Source organism: Mus caroli, unplaced genomic scaffold (genome assembly GCF_978045245.1).
Source record: "Mus caroli unplaced genomic scaffold, Mus_caroli_1 scaffold_11, whole genome shotgun sequence".
Classification (NCBI taxonomy): domain Eukaryota; kingdom Metazoa; phylum Chordata; class Mammalia; order Rodentia; family Muridae; genus Mus; species Mus caroli.
The window spans coordinates 76,099,812-76,119,953 of record NW_028227266.1 but is presented as its reverse complement, the minus strand read 5'-3'; the positions used below and the strand labels follow the sequence as shown (position 1 = coordinate 76,119,953).

The following is a 20,142-nucleotide window of genomic DNA, read 5'->3' as shown; positions in this document are numbered from 1 at the left end:
CACACACACACACACACACACACACACACACACACACACACAGAGTGAAGGGTTGTCTGGGGACACACCCAAAGCTTTGGCAGCTATATGTAGAAGAAATTTTATTTGATCACTTTCTGGCAGCTCCTGTGTGGAAGCCCACAGTTTTTTCCCTTTTTTCTTTCTTTTTCTTTCTTTTTCCTTTTCTTTTCTTTCCTCTTCTCTTCTTTTTTTTCTTTTTTCTTTTTTTTTTTTGAGCTGAAGGTCTGTCTTAGTCAGGGTTTCTATTCCTGCACAAACATCATGACCAAGAAGCAAGTTGGGGAGGAAAGGGTTTATTCGGCTTACACTTCCATACTGCTGTTCATCACCAAAGGAAGTCAGGACTGGAACTCAAGCAGGTCAGAAAGCAGGAGCCGATGCAGAGGCCAGGGAGGGATGTTCTTTACTGGCTTGCCTCCCCTGGCTTGCTCAGCCTACTCTCTTATAGAACCCAAGACTACCAGCCCAGGGATGGTCCCACCCACAAGGGGCCTTTCCCCCTTGATCACTAATTGAGAAAACGCCTTACAGTTGGATCTCATGGAGGCATTTCCTCAACTGAAGCTCCTTTCTCTGTGATAACTCCAGCTGTGTCAAGTTGACACACAAAACCAGCCAGTACAATTGACCCCTTGTCAACTTGACACACAAACACATCACTAGTAAGCCTCAACCCTTACATTCTTATTCATCCCCAAGATCTAAATAACTTTAAAAGTCCCACAGTCTTTACATATTCTTAAAATTTCAATCTCTTTAAAATATCCATCTCTTTTAAAATCCAAAGTCTTTTTACAATTAAAAGTCTCTTAACTGTGGGCTCCACTAAAACAGTGTCTTCCTTCAAGAGGGAAAATATCAGGGCACAGTCACAATCAAAGCAAAAATCAATCTCCAACCTCCCAATGTCTGGGATCCAACTCACGATCTTCTGGGCTCCTCCAAGGGCTTGGGTCACTTCTCCAGCCATGCCCTTTGTAGCACACACGTCGTCCTCTGGGCTCCAGATGCCTGTACTCCACTGCTGCTGCTGCTCTTGGTGGTCATCTCGTGGTACTGGCATCTCCAAAACACTGCATGACCCCTTCAGTCCTGGGCCTTCAATTACAACTGGGGCTGCACCTTCACCAATGGCCTTCCATGGCCTCTCACAGTGCCGAGCCTGAGCTGCTGTATAACCCCTTCATGCCTTCAAAACCAGTACCACCTGGGTGACCCTTACACATTACCAAGTCCCACTGCAGAAGGAGTACAACCTTGCCTATCTCTGGAACACAGCCTCTTTGTGCTTTCAGAAAACACTTCCCAGAAGATGTCACCTCAACGATGCTGGTCTCTTCTTAATCACCGCTAATTTCTTAGCTCCAGCTAACCAGCATCAATAGTCCCAGTAATGCAAAGTTTTTGCTTTAGTAGTTCTGGTATCTTGTTAATCACAGCTGATTCTTCAGCCCCAGCTAACCAGAACTACAAAATCTTCACAATAAAAACAGCAATGGCCCTGAAGAGAGTCTTTAATTTTCCCCCTGAAATTTCACAAACCAGGCCTCCATATTCTGCACTGTTCTCAGCATTATCTTCCAAGCTCCTACACAACATCTGACAGAGCTCTTAACAACGAATGGATCTTCAAGCCCAAAGTTCCAAAGTCCTTCCACAGTCCTCCCCAAAACATGGTCAGGTTGTCACAGGAATACCCCACTCCTGGTACCAATTTGTCTCAGGGTTTCTATTCCTGCACAAACATCATGACCAAGAAGCAAGTTGGGGAGGAAAGGGTTTATTCGGCTTACACTTCCATACTGCTGTTCATCACCAAAGGAAGTCAGGACTGGAACTCAAGCAGGTCAGAAAGCAGGAGCCGATGCAGAGGCCATGGAGGGATGTTCTTTACTGGCTTGCCTCCCCTGGCTTGCTCAGCCTACTCTCTTATAGAACCCAAGACTACCAGCCCAGGGATGGTCCCACCCACAAGGGGCCTTTCCCCCTTGATCACTAATTGAGAAAACGCCTTACAGTTGGATCTCATGGAGGCATTTCCTCAACTGAAGCTCCTTTCTCTGTGATAACTCCAGCTGTGTCAAGTTGACACACAAAACCAGCCAGTACAAGGTCTTACTTTATTTTTTCCCACAGTTTTCTTTCATGGCAATTTGAAACCAACCTGCAAACAACCTGTTCAAATATGAAATGAATAGGATAGTCTGTAAATTAGCACGGAGAGCCACTGAGGAAACTTACCTGTTAAGTCTAATAGTCCTGGTTTGTTGGAGACTTGGATCCTTTCTCCTCCCTTGGCTCTTGAGTGTACTTTCACGGATGTCCAGCAGGGGGCAGGGTGGTGCCAGCTGAGGGTTCTGCCCTTCAGGGCTCCTCATTCCCCGATATTCCCAAGGAGAATTCGCTTTGATTGTTTTCCTCTGATTCCATACTTTTTAGAATATCTGAAAAGAACTTACTATGTTTTTGTAGACATTATTTCACTTGATCTTCACATTTTTTTTCCCCAAGGAAAGCACTTTTCACATTTTTATGTGATAAAAGAAACTCTGAGAGGCTAGAGGACTTTTATAAGTGGAAGAGCTAGGAGCCATGTGGGGCTTCACTGACTTCTACCCAGAGTTAGTGTATTCTGTCAGTCTTAAGCACACCCAGACCGAACTGCTTGATTTTATTTTGTTTATTCATAGTATATGTATATGTGTGTGTGTGTATGGTTTTTTGTGTATGTATGTTGGCACATCTGTGCCACTTAGAGGGTTTGGAAGCCATAGGAGTTGGATCTCTCCTTCCTTGCTGTGGGTCCTGGGGTTAGAACTCAGGCCACCAGGCTGGTCACAAGTGCCCACTAAACCATGTTGCTGTGAGCCGACTATGCTGTAGATTCTCTGTCGTTGCTCCAGAGTTCATTCAGGTGGCATCTGGCAGAGCCGGGGCTGCAGCTCAGTGTAAGCACCGTGGCTGCCCTGTACCGGAGGCTACATTGCTCATTAGAGAGAAGAATTCCCTGTTCTGCTCTAGGACTGGAGTTAGACAGCTGTGAACCACTGAATCCTCTGGAAGAGTAGTCAACGCTTTTAACATCCGAGCCACCTTGACATCCCCGTTGGCTTGGTTTATGAAGACCTAGAAAGAAGTCTCAAGTGGACGTCACCAAAATGTTACAATCTAGGGGACTTGATTTTTTTTTTTTCTGCAGGTTAAAGAATTAAAAGGCAGGAAAATACAGAGTACAGCAGATATCAGCTGGGGGAAAAAAACAAAACAACCTCAGACAGAGCAGACTAGAATCAGCCAGTTAAGAAAAGCTTTAACACAAACACACACACACACGGGTATGTGTGTGTGTGTGTGTGTGTGTGGGCAGGGCACAAATGGAGATAAAGACCCCCCTGCAGAGCTGAGGGAAGGTATGGGAGCCAGAAAGAGGGTCCTTCTCTGCTAAGTTAGGGTTGGTCCCATTGAATAAAGACAGAGAAGCTGATAGGCCCACTCACAACTTTGGTAGAAACATGCTGTGACCCAACCTTCTACTTGCAGGACTACTGGCAGGAGGGAACAAAAAAAATCCCTCTAGGCCTGTTTTAAGCTTGTAGGCATTTGTCATGGTAGAAGAAACTGAAGTTGGCCATCCTTCTATTGAGGCTCCTCTCCCTGTCTGACTCCTATCAGGGATCCGTCTAACTTCCGGTCCTCCGACCCTGCGCCTTACTGCAGCGCACGGTGTGGGTGTGCCCACACGATGTGCCCGGCCTGAAACATCCTTAAAGGGTAAAGACAAGCTTTGGCTTTGCAGTGTGGCCTCAGAGATGTGGTTTGCACGACGGAGGATGTTTGCCTCCTGGGTAGGGCCTGGCAGAGCTCTCTACACACCCCACCAGCCAGCTAAAGGAGACGAGTCACCCCGCAAACAGCCGCGACATCTTCAGCGTCTTCACTGGGTTGGTGGTCCAGCAGCTTTGATGTGTGGAAGTGGATGATCCACCTCTCGATCCCTCAGATTTCTTTAATGTTTTTTTTTTATTAGATATTTTCTTTATTTACATTTCAAATGTTATCCCCTTTCCTAGTTTCCCCTCTGAAAATTCACCTATCCCCTCCCCCTGGCTCCCCAACCCACCCACTCCTGCTTCCTGGCCTTGGCATTCCCCTATACTGAGGCACAGAGCCTTCACAGGACCAAGGGCCTCTCCTCCCATTGATGACCGACTAGGCCATCCTCTGCTACATATGCAGCTGGAGCCATGAGTCTCTCCTCGTGTTTTCTCCGGGAAGCTCTCAGATTTTACCGTCTGCTTTTGCTGCTGCTGCTTTCTGCTCTTTCACATTTTGCATCTGACTCTGACTCTCTCTCTCTCTCTCTCATATCTTGACTTTAATTTCCTATAAGCATATAATTATCACTACATTTTGAAATAGGGTTTTTTTTTCTTTTAAAGGAAATTTGGTATTTTTAGTGTAGGTACAGTTTATCTACTTTTCTAATGTTGTCTCCTCAGTCTTCCCATATCTGGATGACACATTGTGTGTGATGCGTACAGCACTCCTCCTATATAAATACCCTCGGGGCGTTTCTTTCCTGATAAATGCAATTCTAGATCACATGCAGAAGACTCGGAAGGAAGGTAGTGTTAGCAGTTTTTGGAAGCTGACTCCTGGAGGTGACTGCATGGCAGAAGGTGGCCAGCAGGGGGCAGTCTCTCCCAGTAGAACAGAAGCGTCGTCTTCCTTGTGGCTTGTTTATAGCCATTTGCGTTTTTTTTGAAGGAGCAAAGCTGACTTCTTGTATGTTTTAAGCAAACTGTTTTGTGGCTTACAGAGAAGCATCATCTCAGCCTGGTACAACTTCACAACCAGTGGTTCATACTGATTTTTCCCTTGTTAAAATCACTGACTGGGATATTGTCTGGGCATCTGAGCATCATTAAATAGGTGATTGGGATTTTAACTTTTTCTTGAAGGTGATTGATTCATGGCTGTGAATACAGGGCTAGAAGTGTCCCCTTGATATGAGCCCCATATCCCAGGTCCTGGAATTTTTAAGTTAATAAACACATGTAGGGAAGAGATTTGTTTAAAGATGCACAGCTGTAAAGGACAAGATCAGAATTAGGGCCAACACATCCAGGTCTTCATTAAGCCTGAGCACTGGGCTGGAGCACTGAGTTAAAGCACAGAGCGACTGGTGACTTCCTTGACCGTGGCAATTGCCTGGAACCAGTAATCCGTCCTGAGAATTGACAGGCTCAGAGAGAGGGGCAAAAACAAACACTGGTCTCCGGCAGGCTGTCAGAATCCACACATGCTTGACTAGTGATTATCTTCGGTGTATGTCCCTTGGCAATGAAGGACAGCGCTAGCCCATAGCTGGGTGATAAAGATGATCATGCTAGAGAAGGAAAGAAACTCCCAGGGGAAGCTTGGCTCAGGAGGGTGTCTCGTGCTTCTTTGCCACTGCGGTTGCTTTTCCCGTGGGCAGCCACAATAAGAAAGAGGGCTTGCGAAGTGTGCTGTTCACATAACAACTAGAAATCCCATGCTGGCTGGAGCTTAGAGTCCAACTACCTGGCGAGCCAGAAATCACCCTGGTTTCTGGAGTTCAGCCTGTTAAGTTTGCTCTGCTGCCACCCTACCAGCTGCCTTTTATCATAGGGATCCCTTCCCTAGGGATGGCTGAAGTTTTAGGCCAAGGACCAGAAGCTAATGGTGGCTTTCCAGATGGAAACCTTGGCTGATAAAACTAGATTTAATAAACATGGGAACAAGCCCACGGCAAGACTCCCGGAGCTCACTTCGTTGTGTCTTTAAACGTCGTGGTTTGGGGCTGCTGAGTGACTTTGGCAGGGAATGGTACTGCTTTGGATGGAAGTGGCTGGGTTGCGTGCCCTGTGGAGTCCGTTCCACAGCAATGCAGAAATCGTGGTGTCTGGTCCTTGCTGGCCAGCAGGGGGAGTGTGCCCCACATCCGGATGGTCGCTGTCACTTCCTGTGCCTCCCTCCACTCAAGAGCCCACCTTCAGTGACTGAGATGAAGGCTGGGAGGAAAATGAAGTTCTTTCATCCAGCGGGGGCCGTCAAGCCCAGAGTGGCCTGCTTGAAGTGAATTGACTTTCCTCTTGGCTTAATCCATCCCTGTCCCAGTCCTTCCCAGATAATCCATCCTACATCTGCTTCAGCATCTGCAATAAGTAATTGTCTCATTTGCTTGGAGAGCATTCAGTGGGGAAAAAGTAACCGGACCCATAAAGTAAGCCTACGATGTCCCCCGGAGGTATTTCCCCTTTATGAGAGAGACAAGCTTTGTTTTCTCAATGTCTCAGAAGAGAGAAGTTGTCTAGTGTTAATATGAGGGTTACTTACAGTAAACTGACTCTCAACATGCTCACTCAACTACATTTTGCAAGGGGGAGAAAAGGCTACTCAACTTTTTAGTAGGATCAAAGCACACCCCGGTATCACGTAGGTATTGTCGGGGTAAAGCCCATGTGTCTCTCCTCACCCACCCCTGCCCCTGCTGAGAATTCCTGCAGGACTCTAGGAGTAGCTTGATGAAGTGAGAGAGGGGAGGAAGGAGACATGGTTTCAGCCTGTTGCCCTGGCAACTGTGGTTCTCCCTCTTGCTGCGTCAGCTCTTGACCTTTTAATTTTCTGAGTAAGTCAGAGACCGTTTAGGATCTATGGATTGGATGGGAAGAGGGGAACCATCTGCAGGAATCAATGTTTATTTACCTGTTTGTGAGGCGGGATCTCATGCATCCTAGACTGGCCTTGAACTCGCTGGATAGCTCTGGATGACCTTGATCTCCGATCCTCCTGCCTCCATCTGCCAACTGCTACAATTACAGGCAGGCAAACACCCCTGAGGACTGGCGATTAGAATAAACCATCTTGCCTTGAAGGTGCTATAGAAGCACCAAGAGGAGTTAACAGCCAACCAGCTTGTGGCTTTGGTATTCTGACTTTTGAGCAGTTGAGGATGGACATATGCTACACAGAACCCACAAAGCGATGGACATACACGAGTCAGCAGGTTACGTGAAGTGTGAAGATGTATAACTTAGCAGAGGGAGCAACTCAGTCCAAGTCAGATTTAGAACTGGCTTTAATATGATGTTGTGTCAAGATCTCCTGGCTACCACTGCGAATGGATTTGGGGTGTGTGTTAGGGCAATGGGCAATGATAGCATCTTGTCCTTATGAGTATTTCTTATTAGAACCACCCAAAAGAAAGAGTTATATTAAAAAGCTTGTGACATGACTTAGTCTTCAGTATCGCAGGACAATGAAAAGCCACATCTGTGGCTCTCACTTGGAAATCTTATTATTAAGAGCAAAGACTAAAAAAAAGCACATGAGAACACCTCCAAGAAATGTTAGCTTCATTTGTGGGATTTACCAGTCACAGTGATGTGTGGATACAGTTCTGCCAAGATATGTGGCGTATGTTTTACTCAGTGCCTCATGGCCGCTGCTCTGTGGGCTCCTAATGCGGCCTCTTTCAAGTTTATCTGCTGTGTGAGAAGGAAGCCACCAACTTCTTACAAAAAGAAAACATCTTCCTCTTGATTACATTCTAAAGCTTTCTAAAAATATTTCCTCACAAAGTCACCAAGGAAATGTTTTTAGAACTATCCGTTTTTAAACTTTTCCTTTCAGTTCGAATTAAGAATGGACATTCTAGACATCAGCTGAGAGGTGTTCATCCCAGGCCACCTCACTTGTGCAGCTCACGGTCTCTGATCTGTGGGCCTATGGTAAGCTGGTTGGCTCCCTTGTGATGTTGAGTAGAAAAAACATCAGTCAGCTTGGGTCCAACATGGTTCCCCGTGTTCCACTCTTTGACTTTTAAAGGTTTCTTCTCTTACTCCATTGTCAGCCTTCATCTCTGCTTATGTTTTCTCCTCCTTTATCCCCCCTCCCATGTGTGTGTGTGTGTGTGTGTGAGAAAGAGAGAGAGAGAGAGAGAGAGAGAGAGAGTGAGAGAGAGAGAGAGAGAGAGAGAGAGAAAGTATGTGTGAGAGACAGTGTGTGTATGTGTGTGTGAGAGAGAGAGAGAGAGAGACAGAGACAGAGAGAGACAGGAGACAGTGTGTGTGTTTGTGTGTGTGTGTGTGTGTGTGAGAGAGAGAGAGAGAGACAGAGTGTGTGTGTGTGTGTGTGAGAGAGAGAGAGATAGAGAAGACTGTGTGTGTGTGTGTGTGAGAGAGAGAGATAGAGAGAGAAGACAGTGTGTGTGTATGTGTGTGTGTGTGAGAGAGAGAGGGTGTGGGTGTGAGAGAGTGTGTGTGTGTGAAAGAGTGTGTGTGTATGTGTGTGAGAGAGAGAGAGGGGGGAGAGAGAGTATGAGAGGGTGTGTGTGAGAGACAGAGAGTGTGTGTGTGTGTGTGTTTGTCTGTGTTATCTCCTAGAATGGGAAAGATTTCAGCTCACGAGAAGTGCTGGTCACACTTTAGAGAGGTCTCGATTGCACTTAATGTACAGTATTTTACCTGAGAGAAAGGCTGTTGTTCAGCTGCGTCTTCTCTACAGCTCAAAGCAGGAGGCCGAAAGCACCATTTTTCAGCAGTTACTAAATCATAGAAAAGTGTGACATGTGTCTGGGGAGAACAGGGCAATTCAGAGAGGGTTTTATTCTCCCTGTTATTTCTTTAAGCTTTGAGTATCAGTGCTCAGTTTTAAGTTCCCATGGCGGATGCTCTTATTTTATCGGAAAACTTCAGTGAAATCTCTCAGTGCTGTTATCCAGGGGAGCTTGCAGAACCCAGCCAAGTCTTCCCAGTCCCTCCTCTTGGAGGTCTCCCTTCCTCTGTACTTATCAGATCCTTAGAACTGGCTTCATGGAAGTTAAATATTAGTAATAAGAAAGCCAACACACCCCAGGGCCCAGAGATTTAGTATCATCCTGGGGTTTGATAGTCAGTCTTTGAAAGGTAAGAACAAACCATGAGCCAATTGAATTCATTGGAAGGAGTCATACTAGAGGACAGGGAAGATGGGGAGAATGTTGAGGACGGGGAGGACGGGGAGGACAGTGTCCCCAGAGGTTCTGAGTCCTGAGCACCTTCGGGCCACAGACAATTCCTTTTCTTCCCCGTACATCACTGAGACAGCTCATTCCATTAGCAGTGATTTTGCCACCCTTGACAGACTGATTTATCTTCCAGCCTAAGCAAACATTACCTCTCTCCATTCTATCGATGGTTAATGGAGCCAACCAAAAGATTGGATGACTTTTAACAAATGGCTGTTTATTTTTCTTTGTGTTTTGAAAAATATTCCTCAAGTCACATATTCTACTGATGAGGCAGATGTCACGTCTTGAAGACATATGTGTATGATGTGTGTGTGTGTGTGTGTGTGTGTGTCTTTTTGTCTAGAAGTAATTTCACGTTTATGGAAGTTTCTTGAGTAAGAATAGCATAAAGAACAGTATTTCACCAGTCCACGGGGTCCATGCCCTGGTGACGTCTGCTAGACTGTTTGTTTACCATCCTATTCTTTCCTTTCTTCCTCTCTCTCTCACACGCACATGCAATGACATGCCCTTTCAGGGAAGGCACCAGTTTGAGTGAACATATCAGTGATTCTTTTATCTAATTTACAGTGTAATGCCCTCCCATTCTGCTAATGTGCAATGTGGCTTACTTTTGCCTCAGCGCAAGCTGTAGCCAGAAGGCGTGTTCCACATCCCTAAAACATTTCTGCAGACTTTTCCTACTTTTATGGCATTGAAAGTTTTGTGGCAAGGGTAGAAGTCTCCTCTCTCTATGAATTTGTCTGAGTTTCTTCACCACTAGAGTCAGGCTGTATAATGATGCCAGAAGGTAGCCATTTCTGAAATGCACGCTTCTCAGAGAGCCAGTTCGCCCAGTGGGTAATGCATTTTCAGCACACAAAACGGCTGCACCAATTCTCAAGTTGTAAATGATCATCATTTTCCCCACTGCAAATGGTTTACAGAGAGACATGTTAAGACTGTGCGGCCATCAGCATCTTCACCTCAATGTCCCCTTAGTGTTAGCATTTGTTGAGGATGCTTGCCTGAGCCAGCAGCCAGTATTGTGGTAGTAACTCAATGATAAGTAAGGATCTACTCTGGTGGGCTTTTGTTTTTGTTTGTTTGTTTTTCAGCCAGCATCCGGGAATTTACTAGAGCCTAGACCCCTCCTTTCTCCTAGTGTGTGTGTGCTAAGCTAGTCTCCTGTGTATGTGTGTGCTAAGCTAGTCTCCTGTGTGTGTGTGTGCTAAGCTAGTCTCCTGTGTGTGTGTGTGTGTGTGTGTGTGTGTGCTAAGCTAGTCTCCTGTGTGTGTGTGCTAAGCTAGTCTCCTGTGTGTGTGTGTTAAGCTAGTCTCCTGTGTGTGTGTGTGTGTGCTAAGTTGGTCTCCTCTGTGTGTGTGTTAAGCCAGTCTCCTGTGTGTGTGTGTGTGTGTGCTAAGCTAGTCTCCTGTATTGATTATGGTTATGGATGCTAAGAAGTCAGAGATCAAGGCACCATCAAAGTTTGTGCATCTTGTTTGGCTCCTTTCTCATGATGAGTGCCTTCTTTGTGTCTTCAAGGCCCCTCCCCCTCCCCCAAGTCCCACCCACAATACCCCAATCACCCAGGCTCCCCACTTACCCCCAGTTATTAGCACAGGGTCCTCCATGGTCTATTGTCGGAATCTGGGGAACATACACAGCAAAACCACCGTAGCATGTATTATCTGTGTGGATACACAGTCCCCATTTCTGTTCTGTGCTTCAGATGGCCCCCCAGTTCTCATCCACATTTAGCTCCATTCGTAGATTAGTCTGGATCTGGCTAGCTGTGAGACGTCCAACCTGGTTTTGTGTGCCTGTGCCATACGGCAGTTATCCATGTGAACATATCCTTATATTCTAATGTAACAGCATATTCCAGGCTCACCTTGTATTGCAAGATCTAGAACCTTGCCTTAATCCACTTCTTCAAGAATTTCTATTTCCTTTTAGTGGAGAACAGCATTAAAGATAAAGATCACTAGCTGAACTCATTGCTTCAGAGATCTCTCTTTCCAGAGTTTTTAGTTAGAAGATCCGGGAATACAGGCATGTAAACGTTCACACAAACATGCATATATACTATACACAGCACACACAGATGGGTCTACATGTATATATGCACCACAACCCGTATTTTAGCGACTGTGTCAGCCTCAGTTCATAGTCAATGCCTTCTGTGCGGATTTGGCTTTATGTGACTATAACCACCTTGGTTTGTCCCAGATTATGGAAGAATGGCCATTCCAGTTGGCAAGTAGCATGGAGAACTTTACAACCATAGCTTTGTACAGACCCCTTCGATATTATTCTAAGACAAACCAGCTATATTCTAGCTGGGGTGAAATCATCTTTATCCTAAACCATAAATATATCCTTTTATCAAAAATTGTAGGTCTCACTGCCAACCAGTAACACACAGCCATCAACTTTGGGTCCATAGTTGTATGGAGATGGCATTCATCCACCGGAACTGGGTTATATCAGAACACCTTCCCCATTCCACATTTGCTGTTTTTTTTTTTTTTTTTTTTTCTTCCAGGAGTGAGAGCCATGGCTTCCCAAAACTTCCACACATTCCCCCTATAGCATATGTAAAAATAATGGCCATGCTCATATAGAACCTACAACAAAATAAAAGCACTAGAATGAAGCAAGGGTCTTCATTCTCCTTTTTCTTCCATCTTCCCACCCTGACCATGACTGAGGGGCACAGGAGGCTGTGATGAAAATTATATAATAGCTCAAGTTGTTATTAGATAATAACCCAAATTATCTATTTTTGAGAAACAGTTTTGGCCCTGTGTGATGATTATAATTTTCATTTGACACACACTTGAGCTAATTTGCTGCACTGTCCCCTCTTTGCCCTGTTAGCTTTGTTTTAATAGCAGAGGAAATTTTAGTCGGTTAGAAAAACATTTTCTTTCTCTCTAAACAGATTTATTCATTTGCAGTTTCACGGATGTATATACTACATTTTGACCATATCCCCCATTATCCTCTCTTACCACTCCTGCCTGCGGAATCCCTTCCCCTTCCACCCAGCCAGTTCTCTCTCTTTCATCTTGCCTTTTTTTTTTTTTTTTTTTTTTTTTTTTTTTGGTGCCTTTCTGCATAGCAAGAGGCGGGTTGTTTCTCCAGCTTACCCCTGGCCACACCACTAAAGGATGTGACCCTCCCTTCCCCACCAACCACAACTCACAAAACCCCTCCCCATTCTATGACAGAAACTGCCTGGCCCCAGCCTTGGGAGGGTAAGCCCGTGCGGAATGTGCACCCGTGCGGAAACGCGCGTCTAGAAGACAGTGTTTCCCGGAATTCCTTCCCTCCTCCACTCCCACATTCTTTCTGCCCCTCTTCCGTGATGTTCGCTGAGCCTTTATAGGAGTACATTAAACATTAACCTGTTTCCGAAAGTAAAAAGGTAAAAGCGGGTGGATCCGGAATGTGTTCCGTCCTCCGTATTCCTCTTCTCTCGCATCCTTTCTGGTCAGACAACACAACATGCTGTTTCTCCTCCCCTCCACCCACCCACCCAACCTCCCCGGAAACAGAAACATAAGCCAGGTCACAGTGTGTTATTTCTTCTCCAGCGGGAGGGTGTTTTCACTTGTTGGCTAGTATCCTGCCTTAGTCAGAGGACTTGCTCACTCCTTCACAGAACATCACAGTAGCCATCCTGTGCTTGGTTCGGAGTTTATTCAGGCTCCTTTGACTGCTTCTACAAAGTTTCACTTACGGTGACTAACTCTTGTCTGTACTTCAAATTGTTGAAGGGATATTATGGGGATAAATTTCCAGGAGCAGGGTTCCTAGGGTTGAGAGGGAACTCCATTCAATTTGTTAGATATTCTGTGGGGTAGCAGTATCTTGTACCCCAATGATAATGTATGAAAGTCTGGCTTCCCCATACCCTCTGCTCAGGTTTGTGAATTTTTCCAAATCTGATTGCTGAGTACTGTTTTGTGATTTTAGTCACTGTGCATTATTAGCAGTATTAATGAAGTGAATATCTTTTCATATAAGTAAGTTGCCTGTTTTTATTTATTGTCCATTGATCGATGGTACTTTTCTTACTTCCTTCAACTTTTAAAGTTTTTTTTTTCTTTATATAATTGGGATAGTAGCCCTTTATCTATGATACATCAATATTATGTATATTGAAAATATTTCTGATCTGACTTTGCCTATGCCCACTGAGTCTTAAGTTAAAAGCATTTAGTTCAGTTGCCATTGTCTTCTTAAGGTGCCTCTGGATTTGGCTTTAGTCATAGGTTAAAAAGCATTTCTTAGTCTATATCACAGATGAACATATTCTTCTGCCTTATACTTATGTAGTTATATTTTTAAAATTCAGATCAAATTGCTGTGATATTTACTTTTCTATATGATGTGAAGAATTGATCAAAAATTCCCAAATAAATAATTTATTGACATAATTTATATAAAAGTTACTATTGTGCCAGTTATTTGAATGATGTATGGGATTCTATATCTACATAAGCTGTGGTGTTTTCATATATACAGATATATGTTTCAGATATACATGTTATGTTTTAATATGGCACACACATGCACACGTGCACACACACACACATATATGTATATATATGTTTCAGATATATGCACACACACAATTAAGTAAATATCCTTTTAGGATTTAAGATGAAGCCACCACCTAAAGCTTTCTGTATTCGGATTATTGCAATTCTGGCATTTTGTATTGTATTTTGTGTTTGTGTTGTAACCCTGGCATTTGCGTCCCACATGATAATGATGGCAGTAGCTGTCAGTCATCTCGAGCACCACTTCAGAGAGGACAGAAGTGCTGGCTCCTGAGCTCAGTCATTAGAAGTTGTCAGGGGTCCGGGGTGGAGCCTCATTTTACATCAGCTTTAAAGGTAACACAGCAAAGATGGAGCAGAGCCACTGGGTTCTTTCTTAAGATGGTCTTAGAGAAAAGAGGCAGCGAGAAAAGAGGGTCATGGTTAATTTATCTGCATGACGGCACACACAGCACCGGAGGGCGACTCACAGAGCTAGGGCTCTTCCTAGTGCCGCAGTGGCTGCTGGAGATAAACTCACATTCGCAGCTCCATAGCTGAGATTTCAATTTCATTTGCTTACATTATTGAGTTCTGTGGTTTTCAGTCCCTTCGTTTTACACATTGCTTTGGGCTCAGAGGAACTTTTCTTTGTGACAAAACCCCCTTTAGCATACAGTGACAGGTGGCTTCTCTGATCCTGTGGGATTAGAAGTTAGATCCAAGGACTACACTTGCCAGAGTTTAGCGTTACACGTTTTATGACGCTGCTCCATACAATCCCGATATGTTCTTTCAGAACCAGGGGTATAAATGGTTGTGCATGGAGACCATAATCAATTTAACACTCTACTAGTCTTGGCTGGGCCTTTCACTGTGTGGTAGACGGCAGAAGCACTTCCTCTCCTTTCTTACTGAATCCACTCAGAAAAATTTGTTTTCCTCTGACCGTTCATTCCTACTTTTTTTTTTTTTTTTTTTTTTAGCTCAGGGTCTGTCGTGATTCTAGTGTCCATTATAACTGGTCCCCACAAATAAACTTCCAGGCTCTGGTACACATGTGCATATTTTACATTGTGATAGTAAAAGTCACGGAGGGCAGGGACCACATGGTCAGCATGGTCTTAATGCTTTGCAGGTTGAAACCATCAACCTGGCATTAAGCACAGGAATTTTTCTGTTCACTGTCCAAGAGTACAAGGCAGCAACGGAACAGTTAAAATTAGCTTTTTGGCAAAGACTTGGATATCTACCCTCTGGCTTCCTCTGGTTCGCATCTGTATTTCAGAACGCAAAATTAACACGGATTTAATTTTGGTGAAATCTGCCTACTAAATGATGCTTGCAAATAGCACATTCACCCATTAGCATTTGGGATTTTGATTAAACCATTTTGCAAGTAATTTCGCATTAGTGGCTGTTAAAGAGTATAGCTTGAAAGGGGGAAAATATGTTTTGGCATTTAGCACTGTGGGATTCTCTGCATTTTATCAGCATCTATGCAAATTCTAATGTGGCCTTTTAATGTACAGCTGAACCCTTCTGACCCCAGCACTAACAGTCTGCTGTATAAAATAATCTACATGCCTTCATTCCTAAAACGTCGAAAAGAGGCAATGGCTTACTTTGCACTTTTAGCATTGTCTTCTTGGCTTATTAGCCCTAATGGAATGTATCCGCTCCATTTTTGCCTTGATTTCTTCTGTCTCATTGTGCACCCCCTCCCCCGACTCCCTGTCCAGAGCTTCTGGGGTACACCATCTGCAGGTGCCTTTTCCTCCTCACATGCTGGTTTCTACCCACTGCTTGTCTTTGGAAATGCCTCCATCTCATATGTCAACAATCTCTGGTTATCTCAAAGGTACCTCGAATTATCCTGACGGAACCTTCAGCTTCTGGTGAAGACAGCAGCTTGGTGCTTCGTGGGATCCATGACTTGGACTCAGAAGCCGGAGCCAGCGCCGGTGTCCTCCATGCTTCATAGGTTGTTTGAAGCCTTTTTTTGTCTTTCCCCACCCTTCTGTTTTCCTAGGAAAATGGCTTAATATCGTTGCCATTCATGTGTTTCCGTTGATGGAATCGGCTAAAGTTGGTACCATAGGCATAGTTAAATAGGTTGTACCGAAGTTGTTTTCAATAGAGTGGGGACAAAAGAAAGGTATTTAGGTTTAGGTTGTCTTTTATTTACAAACACTGACGTGAGTTTAAAGTTGTAAAACTTGGAATAAAACAGTCGATCAAATAAAGTTATGGGCTTATTGAAATTTTTCAATGTTTAGGCTAAGGAGATGGCTCTGTGGGTAAAGTCTGTTGCTATTCTGTCTGGACTCTACCCCCACAGTTACCTGGTAACAGCCAGGTAGGCCTGGTCCACTATAACAGGGGCTGCTTGCCCCCTATTCTCCCTCTTGTCTCTCTTAAGCTCTTACTCTCTTGCCTCTTGCCCCCTGCTCCCCCCCTCTCCATTCCCTTCCCCTCTCTCTCCACTGTGGGGGTGGAGTCCAGAGAGATACCAATAGTCTTGCCTGTTCAAGTATGAGGATCTAAGTTCAAATTTTCAGTACGCTTGTAAAAGCTGGGCACCATGATATACTCCTGGACCCTTCACCCTAGGGATTTGGAGACAGATGGTGCTTACTGGCCAGCCAGCCAGCACCAAACAGGCAGAGTCCCCCATGTCAAAGTGTATACACACACACACACGCGTACACACACACACACACACACACTTCCTATTGTTTACTTTATGTGTATTTTATTAAATACGATAGTCCACAGCATTACAGTAACTATGATGGCACTCATTATATTTCATGGGGAAGAATGATGAAAATGATCACATAGATTTTTTTTTTTTTACTTTATTGTGTTGTGTTGCTAAGCCAATTATTTGCTTTATGTACGAATGCCTTAGTTCCTGAAGTTGTTTACTGTTCATTGGAATAGAGAATGTTTTCCATTTAATAAATAACTTCTGATGTATATGTATTTGTTTTGAGAAAGGGCAAATGATACCAATTTATTATGTACCACTTTTCTTCTGAACATTATTAATCCACTCACGGAGTAATGAATTTTTCTCAGGATAATATTCTCCTCTCAAGTAACTGCTATCCCTCTTAAAAATATTTTAGCCTGTCTTTATTTTTTCAAGTTTATTTTTCTCAGTAATTTCTTGTCATTGTTAAGAATGATAGAGCTGGTTTAAAGATGTCAGATCGTGTGGTATCATCAGTCTTAGCCCTTTGCTCCTGGTCACAGGACAGCTGCAGCCAGTTCAAGCATATCTACTTTTAGAAAAAGAGTCAGTCCCTTTACTTTGCAATTTAGGAGATGTATAGGAACCTCTCCTTGGGAGAATATGTTACCTGAGAGCACACATATCACATCTTCTATTTGCAGAAACATATTACTTTTCAGAGGTGTCCTCTAAAACATGCATCTTAAATGCATTATATACTGTTCACCATGCTCCAAATGATGGTTAAGGAACCGAGACAATAAATATAAATGAAACAGATTCTTGCCTTTGTGTTACTTCTGGACTCACCAGGAAAGAAGGATGTGAAACAAAGAACAGATACTGGTAGCTGAGTATACTACTGCATGAGGGAGAAGCCATAGAGCTTGCTGCTTCAAGGCATAGGGAAAAGGATGGAGTTGCTCTATGGAACTTGAACAGATGAGAACTGATCTACAATGTGGCACTAAGAGTGAGAAGGAGGAGTAAGATGAGGAGGAGGAGGAGGGAGAGGAGGAGGAAGGGAAGGAGGAGGAAGAGGAGGAGGGAGTTCCTGAAACATCAGGTCCAGCATATGCGCAGCCCTTGGAAATGCCAGAGCTCAAGAATCACAAGTGATTCTGGGTGGTTTGATTCTAGGCAAAATTGGGGGAGATCTAAATAATCCCCTCCTTTATTCTTGGATCTTAAACTTCCCCTCATTAATTATGCTGCAGCCTTTTATATTTGCCTGGTATTGATTCCTTAGACCTTCATTTTACATGCACTATCCTGGAACTCATAGATTATAAAACTCCGCTATTTTTCTTGTATCAATGTTAGTCTTTAATGAAATTTCTATATTGGCAATTCAATAGCCTAATCTCACCTACAGACATAGATAATGAGGTAGTTTCCCCTTTTCATCCTGTGAAGCTTAAATACAAAAATTAATTCATTACAATATCAGAAAATCAGGATATTTTATAGATGAGCCCAATTACTTTAGAAAAAGGTAGAACATTTAGACTGGGAATGTGAACCAACATGGCATATGTAGTGGACTTCTGTCTTAAGTATAGAAACACACAGATAACCAAATAAGAATGAAGGAGGGTGTCTTGGAATCACAGACCTCCTACACTGTGCAGTGTGTGGCCCCATTCCTACTTTTTTACAACATGCCCACTTGACTAATTGAAAGTTGTTAGCTAGTCAGTCCCTGAAGAGATTTACATTTGCTACCTCTAGTAAAATCTCAGGCAATATAAACTCTTTTACCTGTAGCTCTTCTCAAGGTATGGTGACATAAATCTATTGTCATTGACACAAATTGGCCACATGATTAACACTGACACCAACTTGCTTGATGAACACTAAGGAAATATGTCTATAGCATTAATCTTTTTTCTAATTCTTAAGTCATCTTTCTGTGTGTGTACCATGCCCTCCTGCCATTTCTATGTCTCTAACGATCCCTTCTTGATAGACATCATACTCTGAAAACTTTTGTCAAATTATGCAAGAAAAACACAATGATAAAACTCCTAGTCTGTAGACATGATGTCTAACTGTAGCCTCCCCCAGCCTGAAGCGGGCTGGTGCAGACCTTGTCACCACTGAGGCAGGGCCACCTGCAGTGCAGCTTTCCAACTTGACTGGCTTCTTTTGAAGTGACAACTGCCCTGCTCTTCTTCCGAGATGCTGCTACGCCAAAAGGCTGAACCTGTCTTCCTGAATAAGCAACAGCCTGGTGACCAAGTGCTGACAGCATGGCGACAAAGCACCAAGGATGAACTGGCGGTGGTGGGGTGGGGTGGGGATTGGCCTTTGCCCTTTTAAGCACAGTCTCTTAGTAAACTTGCGGGCCTTGATCAGAGAAAAATTTGTCTTGGCCTCATTCTTTTCTCATGTCTAGTCTCTCTCTCTTTCAGCCCCAGCCTGCCTTCCAGAAATACCCAGTTCATGTAGGCCGCAGGCTGGCTTACTACTACACTAACAAACGTATGGTGGTAGCTAACTGTATTTACTCTCTTAGCCCTCAGTGTCTTCTTGGCTAAAATATCTATAGTGAATGGGATGGGATATGGCTTAGTGAGAGTGCTAACTTACAATCAGGAGGCCCTAGGTTCTATCCTTAGGACCACACCAGAAATTAAAAAGAGGAAAAAAAAAAAAAAAAGAAAAGAAACGAATTTATCTGTGAGGCCATTCTCTGTGAGTGCTATGGAGAGGTTCGGGTGGGGTGGTCACGGCTTACTGTTGTTTGGAGTCTTGGGGCTGTTGACAGTATCATACCTCTTGATTTACTTGAGAGTACGCCTAACCTAAGAAATGATCCCCCTTTAACTTTCAGTAACTTCAGCACTGCATGGGGGCGTGTGGTCTTTAGACTGAAGGATACAGACTGATGTCGGGGCATTTGGTTTTGCTCAGCGGAACAAGAGAGCTCACTAGTCTCTGGAATGCGTTAGATCTCTATAACGGAGAAGTAAACAGGAAGTCACTTCAGGCCACTCATTCTAGTAATTTCTAAGTAGATTCTAGAGGGACAAAGGGATGAGGTAGAATCAAATTGCCATAAGAAGCAGTGATGTCTAAGTCTCAATCCAAGAACCCTTCTATGATGCCTCTGAGACCTTCAAAGAGAGAGATTTGGGTGGTGATGTGGGGCTTAGCTACAGAGGGTTGACAAGGTTTCTGACTTATAAAGAAGCCGCTGAGTTTTAAGATATCTTTACATTGTGTGCCAAGGAAGGGAGCCTCCATCCACAGTTCTTATCCCTGATGGTTTTGAGTTAACAGGACTTAGTATAAGCTCTGACTTCTCAATGGTTGGAGGAGCATAAACAGGGTTGCTTCTTTGCCTCAGATACTCTGGGATGCAGACATCTCAATTATGTTATGTGCCTTTGCTGTTGTGGTCCTGTCTTTAATCCTGGCTATGCAGGAGGAATCTTTTCAACTACAAGCCTGCCACAAGTTTCCTCATACACCCATGAGGAAACCTATTATAGGTGAGTAAAATCACGTTGGCTCTACGAAACTTCTCAGTAGATTGGATTTCATTCCTAAATTATCATTGTCAATTATATCATTGCCAACTAAATAATTCTTTTTCTAGCACGAACTAGCTTAACACTAGAAATCAATCCTGTATTTTTATTTGATTGCTTGGTCCTTTTGATGATGACGATGACAATATTTATTTATTTATTTATTTATTTATTTATTTATTTATTTATTTTCTGTTTCTCTAGTTGAGATTTCTAGATCTATTTTGCCTGGGCTTCTCCAGTACAGCTTGTGATTTTCCTGTATCACTGCCTGTGATA

The 20,142-nt window shown here is 43.7% G+C and overlaps 1 long non-coding RNA gene across 1 annotated transcript in view; it reads left to right on the top strand.

Moving 5' to 3' along the window:
* The window catches only part of LOC147002070 (uncharacterized), a 35,098-nt gene extending 16,495 nt beyond the window's left edge, over positions 1 to 18,603 (top strand). The window contains exon 4 of the long non-coding RNA XR_015048985.1: positions 15,449 to 18,603. This is a non-coding gene — a long non-coding RNA (uncharacterized LOC147002070). The remainder of the gene's footprint in view (positions 1 to 15,448) is intronic.
* The last annotated feature ends 1,539 nt before the right edge of the window (positions 18,604 to 20,142 follow it).